Below are 8150 nucleotides of genomic sequence, written 5' to 3'. Positions count from 1 at the left end.
AAATACTAATTTTTCCACCCCGTCAAGTTCAGCAAAATTATCAAATGAAACTGTCTTTTCAAATTACTAGAAAACAGAGCCTATTGTCTAGAAAACATGAAAGAATTTTAAGAAACAGATTCTTTCTTCCAATCAGAATACGTCGTAATGAAGTGTTGGATAAAAGTATTATGTGGAAGCCCCACATGTGCTATACGTTGTTTCCACACCTCCTTTTCCTTGTGAACATGCCCAACCTTATCGGAGTGGCTATCCAGATGTCCAATGCATAGGAAAAGAAGCGACTCAATTTTAGTGATAGTCTTTTTCTCAAAAGATTTCATTATTGCTTCAACCATTTCTAGTGTCCCGTCACTTTTTAGGCACTTAATTCCAATGCTTAGGAGCTCATTTCACATGGAGGTGGTTAACGCTACAAGTTGGTCTACCAATTTCATGAATTATTCACATGCCTGTTTTATCAGAGAATTCGTCCATTCAATGTTCTTTTGGCAGACATACAAGATGCTATCATCCAGTCCTAGCACTGGTTTCTCAACCAGGAATTTCATAACTCCCTAAGTGTGTACTTCTCGCATCTGTGCAGTCCTTGTTGCCCATTCCACCTCTTCATTTTTCCAATTACTTATTTCCATATCTAATTGTTTCATTACCTGTATTGCCCCATTATTCACTTTACTCAAGTTCACAAAATACTCAGCTCTAGATTTCTGCATCTGCTCCAACCACAACATTACGATCTCTATTATCAGTCTAAATTTTTGTATTTGTTCCAAGGTTTTCTGATTGGCTGGGGACTTTGGATCAAATGACATAGGTAGTTGTGACAAGGGTTGAGGATTCAGACTATTTATTGCCTCAATGTACTCTACCATTCTGCGCAACATCTCCTTCATTTGACGTTTGTCCCTTTCATCTTTCCAAGTCCTTGTGATAATCTTCTTAGTTGAAGCTTCGAGATGAAGGACGTCTGTGGCATGAGTAGCAGTCCCTATGTTCACCTTTTCAATGGCAAAATCCTGAACTGTAGGATTTTCTATCTTAGGATCTGTCAATGGATGTGCAATTTCTACCACCCATTTTCCACTATCAATGTCAAAATCAATTTTTGACACAGTCTTTGATTTCTTGGCTTTGGGAGTCTTTCCCAAGAACTTTCTCACCATATCCTCTATCGGAATGGAGGCAGGGACTATATTTCTCTTCTTGCTGCCAAGCATACTATCCAACCGGACTGGGCCTATGGAAGCTGGAGTCTTTCCAGAATCAGTTCCTACATCTTTTTCATCTCTTATTATTATGGTAGAGTCCACCTGAAAGGTTTCATGTTCTTGTAGGCTAGTGTCCTCATCATCTAGATTTCATTACTCTGAACCTAGATTATTTTGAATGGCATCCATTCCAAGATCAACCACTACTATGTCTGGAGATGAGGGTTTTCTTTTAATCCTGGCTTTAGAGCGAGTAACTCTAATAGGAGTCAATTGCCCTTTGTTTTGTAATGCCTTTCTTTTCTGCTCACCTTTATCCTTTTTGTGAGAATTACCTGCATCACAAGATTGAATATATGTATTAGAAACCATGCTCTTAGAGGATGAAGTTGAACCCCTCAGTTGACTTTTTCTCAATCTGTGTTTCTTAAGCCATTGCTTCTTCTCAATTTATCTCTGAGATTACCTCTGGCAAGGAGAATTAACTGAACTAACTTAAATACTGAACAACACTTTTCAATTTATGCAAATTAATAGGGAAGAAAGAAGAACTTGGAGCTCACCTTTCATGCAGAACCGAAAATTCACACAAAGTTGAGAAAAGAAACTATCGCCGCTGCTACTCCCCTACTGACTGATTTGAACAAACAACAGAGGCCAATAACTTATATTCAATGAAATAGACTTATAACATAACCTGAAATGTCGGCTGCACGACTCTTTATGATTCCTACCTGCATGATTATCCGTGCTAATTGTGCCGAAAGGATTTGACCCTGACACCTTATTAATTCTCGCATACCTTCTCCTTTCATATCTTTTCTCAACATGATTATCTCTAGTACGGATGTCATTATCATTCATTACCTTTGAGGTTCATCATTCAAATGCACAATATTCCTTTATATGCTGATACTTCATTACTTTGTCTTCAAAATTATCTATCTTCGAACCTTGAACCCTGAACCATTAAAAAGTAGTTCGGAGGTTCAAGTTCAAGACTGCACTAGAGAACAAAATATTTGGTCAAACAAGGACTCACACTTTACGAATGTCACTCACAAAGGACTTAATACAACATGTTTGAACCTTGAACCCTGAATCCTCTTTTAAAAGGTTCAAAGATTCAAGTTCAACAACAACTATTACAAAATCTATTGACGCTGTATTGAACACAAAGCCATTACTTCATAACCTGACTTTGAACTTTGAACTTTGAACCACTTTTTGAAAGGTTCAAAGGTTCAAGTTCAAGAAAGACCACAAAATGAAAACTTTCTTTGGATGCGGAAATTTTAAAGGAGCATACTAACAATATAAACACATACTATATAATTGATATATATATATATATATATATATATATATATATATATATATATATATATATATATATATATATATATATATATATATATATATATATATATATATATATATATATATATATATATATATATATGAATTTATATAGATATACAGATATATATATATCTATATAAATATATATATATACAAATATTTATATAAACATATATATATTTATAATCTAATATATATATAATTATACTCCGGATATATATATATATATATAAATATATATAAATATAAAATTTATAATCTTATATATATAAATATATACATAAGTTATATCACATATTTATATACACTCTGTTTATTATCCACACATCACTTGTTATATGATAAAACATTTAAGAACATGATAATTATTAGCTCTTATGATGGGTACACTCAAATCCAAATATATACAACTGTATAAAAAATCAAAACTCTTAATCAAAGTACCCGATCATCATTATAAATCTTATCTCAGAGAGATCTGGGCCATTATGGCGGGTTAGAGTCCTTATGAGAAGGGCATTAGCTGGGTGTCCTAGTCGGTAACTCGAAAGATCATTCTCCAAAATATAAGTATGGTTATTCAAAATGATTTTCCCACAGGCGGATCATCATTTGAAGATTTTGCATTTATGCTAAATCAATTAGAAATGTCTAATGAGGATGAAAGGAATGCAAGATTTAAGAAAGGATGTGATAGCTCAGTCATTAACATAATTACCCAACACGACTATTAAGCCAAGCCTTCATGATAAAATTTAGAAACTTTCAAACCAATCTAGGCCTTCATAGCTCTATGTTATCGATACCTCCTGGATTGAAGTTAAACCAGAAATGGACACCCCGATCAAACAGAGTAGCTCAAAGTGGCAGATGGCCTTTGATGGGGCTATCACTACGGATCGCCTCAAATGCAATATTCGCTTTCCTCATACCTTAGTAATAGATGTTGTAGAAAATATCCTTGGCCCAGACTATCTCACAAATACTAACCGAACTAGCGTAAACTTTGATGTGGTGGCCATGTTCTTGGTTATTATAGTGACCTCCACCAAGAAAAGAGATGACACAGGCGCTCTATGCAAGGAGGTCTTCATAGCCTCGATCTTGGGCGATTTGGAGAGGGTTCTTATCAATATTGACAATGATTGGACAATTCTAAGGCCAAGAGACTATGATGTTTTCTTGAGAAACAATAGGGCAATACCTAGGTACCCCATTATCACTATGGATGAAGCAGCCTTTACAATGGAGAGGAATGATGTAGTTAATAGGAATGATAATTTCCTGTTGCATTTATTTCATGTGAGAAATCCACCAAAGACAACTTGGTTCGAGGACTTCCTAAAGGAAGAAGGCTTGGTACTGGACGAGGGTGAAGCAGTGACCCCTTCTTCAAGCTCAGAATAAGGAGGCTTTGGTTCCTAGTTAGATAATGAGACAATTTTGTCCCTTCCTTTTCACCATATATTCGGCATAGATTGGTACTTTAGCTTATTACTATATCAAGAAAAGTAATGTTAACTTTTGATCAAATACAGACTTCGTAAGAGATAATAATCTCACCAAATCTTAAAGATAAACATAGCTGGTTTAAATGAAATTAAATAGCATGCATTAACTGTTAATTTTATGGTTTACTTAGATAAACTTCATAAGATCAGCTCAAAATTATAATTTCGGTTACAATTGATTGTTCCTATTCATATATGTCTACATATGTTGAGAATTGGGCAATATATTCGTACTCTATTTTGATATTCATGAATATGAATATATACTCATATATATGATTATAAGCAACATGATTTACTCATATATAGGTATATATTCACATTGGTGGATACATAATCAGGGGGGTCTATTAAGGTAATGAAGGCCCTCAATTTCTATATGTGTAGACCTATATGAACTAAGAAAATCAATTGTAACGTTTAGTTGCCCTACCATATACTCATTTGATACTTGTTGCTGGGCTATCTATAAATGAAAGGTTATCTGACATTCTACAGACTGCAGGTATTATGTGGCTTGCATGCAAAATATTCTAGGTAAGAATTTAGGTTAAATTCCGCCATGAAGTTCATCCACTTCTATTACCCTCTCAATATAAATTTTACATGGATGACTGTGTTAGCTGGACACGGATTCAGGCATGACAGAATCCCCGTTACCCCCTTTTGTTATTGTATCCTTGATATCATCCATTATCAGGGATAGCATCTTGGTACATAAGCAAAAGGATGTAAACAGGTGATTCATAACTTTGGATGACCATTGTTCAAAAAAGGGAATTATCTAGAAACTTTGTTTATGATTATGTCATATCGACTACTTTACAATTATAGATAAATGAGGTTAAGAATTTAGAAACATCAGAGAAGGAAGTCAAAACACTTCTGTTTATAATTTTTTGCATTTCTCTGTTTAAGTTTTGAAATGGTAGTTCCAGTCGGATAAATGGCTGAGGAAGAATCCTAGTATGGAAGATAAAATTTATTACTTGAAATAGAAAATTAAATGCTACTAACAATCTTGGCAAGTGATTTGAAAACTAACCATGCAGGAGGAGCAAGGCCATCTTTAACAAAAGAAAGGATGACAACTATGCTAAAAAGGCTTTAAACTACATGCAATCAATGATCAAACTTAAGACAAGGCACAAGGAGAACAATGATAACTGTAAAATAGTAATAAGGGCTTGTAAGGGAAAGAAAATATCTTCCCACCTGTTCACTCTAACCTGGGGTGCCATTGTAATGTTCAAAATCTATGCATATATGTAATAGATGTAGAAATTATCTGGACTATGGTCTCAGGCAAGGCTGGAGGTTTTCTCCCCTTCACTCTTTCCTACTAGTGCCCACACAAGTGGAGTGATGTAAACTTTAATCTCCCTCTACCTCTCTCTATCTCTCTATCTATTTCTCTCCCACTTTTGTGACCTTTATACCTATATCTTTGTATCTCACTAGCTTTATCTCTCCACATCGCTTCTCTCATATCTTTCTCTATCTCTACCTTATTATCTCACCAACTCTGTCTACCCCTCTCTCTCTCTCTCTCTCTCTCTCTCTCTCTCTCTCTCTCTCTCTCTCTCTCTCTCTCTCTCTCTCTCTCTCTCTCTCTCTCTCTCTCTCTCTCTCCTTCATTAAGACCTTTCTAAGATAAACAAATTCATTTCTTATATGGCCTACCAATTGACCTAATGTAGTACACAAATGTATGCAAAAAATATAATTTTTTTCTAATTAACCTTTCACATTTATTCAGAATACCCATTGCACATCATAGTGCACTTGATAATTTATATTTAGCTATGAATTAGTTATATTAAGTTAACTCATTAGAACAAGTTGACCTCATAGTGCAACAATTTTTGCACACCCAGTGTTGATACCACGTCTTTAGTTTGACTCACACCTAAGACAACTCGGAGATGATTGATGAAGGATGAATATGGTGAATCAATGGTAGAAATAATATAGTGGCAAGTCATAAGTAGTAGGAGATCGACACTAGTAGCAAGGATAGGTACATGAATAATAGAATTGGCTCACTCGACATCTACATGATAGAGAGATCAGGAGATATTGAGTGATAAGGAGATTCTAAGGAGTGATAAGGAGGTGCTCAATAAAGGAGAGATAAGAGTAACAAATCAATATATTAGAGTAGGAGATAGAGTAAGCATGGGGAAAACATAGGAGAAATAAGGGTGGTAATATAGAACATCTCTGAGGATGAGGTCCCTAAAGATGTGGCCTTACTAGTTCATAACTCTAGTCAAAACCATTTAAGAATAAAAAAAAAGTTAATTCATCAGAATAAACAATTCACTCCAAAACTTTTAGTTACATAATTTTATTTCACATCATAGATGAAACCTAGTTTAGTTTTCCCTATGGTTATTCATGTCAACAACACATATTTATTCATACCTTAATATCATTGTTAGATAGAAATTAATAGTGAAAATGTAACATTAATAATTATTGTAGCCTTATAATTCAAAAGGGTAGATACTTATGGATATTATAGCATGTGGGAGAGACAAGACCTTTTGATATTCTATATATATATATATATATATGAAATTTCACCTTATAAATATTTTTTTCATCAATTCCAATCTTATATATAAAGTTTTGATTGGATTAGCATGAGAAGGGATTGCAATCATTAAAGTTTGACCATTAAGACAAAAGATATAATCTCACGAGGAGTGTGGTTAACAAAAGTACCTTATATATATGAAGTTTAGAGGATCATACTTTGAAAAAGAAAAAAAATCATAAAATAGCTCTTGGATAATACATTGCCTAGTTTTATAAAGTAGAAAATGATATTTTAGGTCACCATTAATCAAGAACCATTAATGATAAAGTGAGGTGTGGTCAAAAGGTTCACCCCTTGATTCTCATAATGGAGACAAAGGTTGGAATCCACAAAGGACACTCTAGTGTTTAACGCTATCCTAGATATACATCTTAATACTTTTTTTATGGGTAATTTATAACAAGATGATTATTTCAAAACCCCATATATTCAATTCATAACTCAAATAAGATATAATTATCATAACAAAAAAACTATAAAGAAAATAAGATAACTAATAGCATATCAATTCATAAAAAAAATCTTCAACCATTTTAGTGATTTTCAAAATCTTAGCTTCAATATCTCTTGGTGTTTTCTCATGATGTAGTAAATATTGTTTATATTATCAATATTTCAAAAATCTTTAGATTTTATAGAAATGATTTTATTTAATAATATCTCTAACCTTGTGACATAAATGAAGACAATTAAATAAAAAAGAATCATACTATTATCTAATTCATTTATATCTATTGAATTGATCTACATAAAATTCACTTATAAGATACATTATGCTACTTGTATACCTTCATATATATTTAGGGATGGTGAGCATATTTTTAATTTTTTATATAATAATTTTTTATATTATAGTATTGAAATGTTTTCTAAATTCGTATTCTAATTTATAATTTATTGGTATATACTAAAAATAGATATAAGCTTTTACAAAAAAATTTTGTTAAATACAATACAAGATAGGTTTACAATGACTTTTAAGTGAAAATAATCTATTGAATGTTTTCATATATATTAAACATATATAAATAATCTAGACATAATTAAAATTTCTAAATGTTTACTAAACTTATTTTCTAAGTGATAATTTATTGAAATGGATTAATATTAATCATAAATTTGTATATTTTCTATAATAAATGTTTTTAAACTTATTTTATAAGTGATAATTTATTGAAATAGATTAATATTAAGCATAAATTTGTACATTTTCTATTGTTAAATTCAATAAATGTTTTTTAAGAAAAAAATATGAATATATTTGACATAAAATAATATTTTATCTATATTACTTATTCATCTACTAGAATATTTTATGAAATCAAAACTTTATCTTATATAATTAGTAGATAGACTATTTAGTGTGGGCATTGCCCATCAAAATTAAATATTTCTCATTCCTGAAAGGAAATTGGATCAATTTTTCATGCCAAAAAAGAATTCCAATCAATTTCTCACACT

Source organism: Cryptomeria japonica, chromosome 4, assembly GCF_030272615.1.
Source record: "Cryptomeria japonica chromosome 4, Sugi_1.0, whole genome shotgun sequence".
Classification (NCBI taxonomy): domain Eukaryota; kingdom Viridiplantae; phylum Streptophyta; class Pinopsida; order Cupressales; family Cupressaceae; genus Cryptomeria; species Cryptomeria japonica.
Note: the sequence above shows the minus strand (reverse complement) of the source record.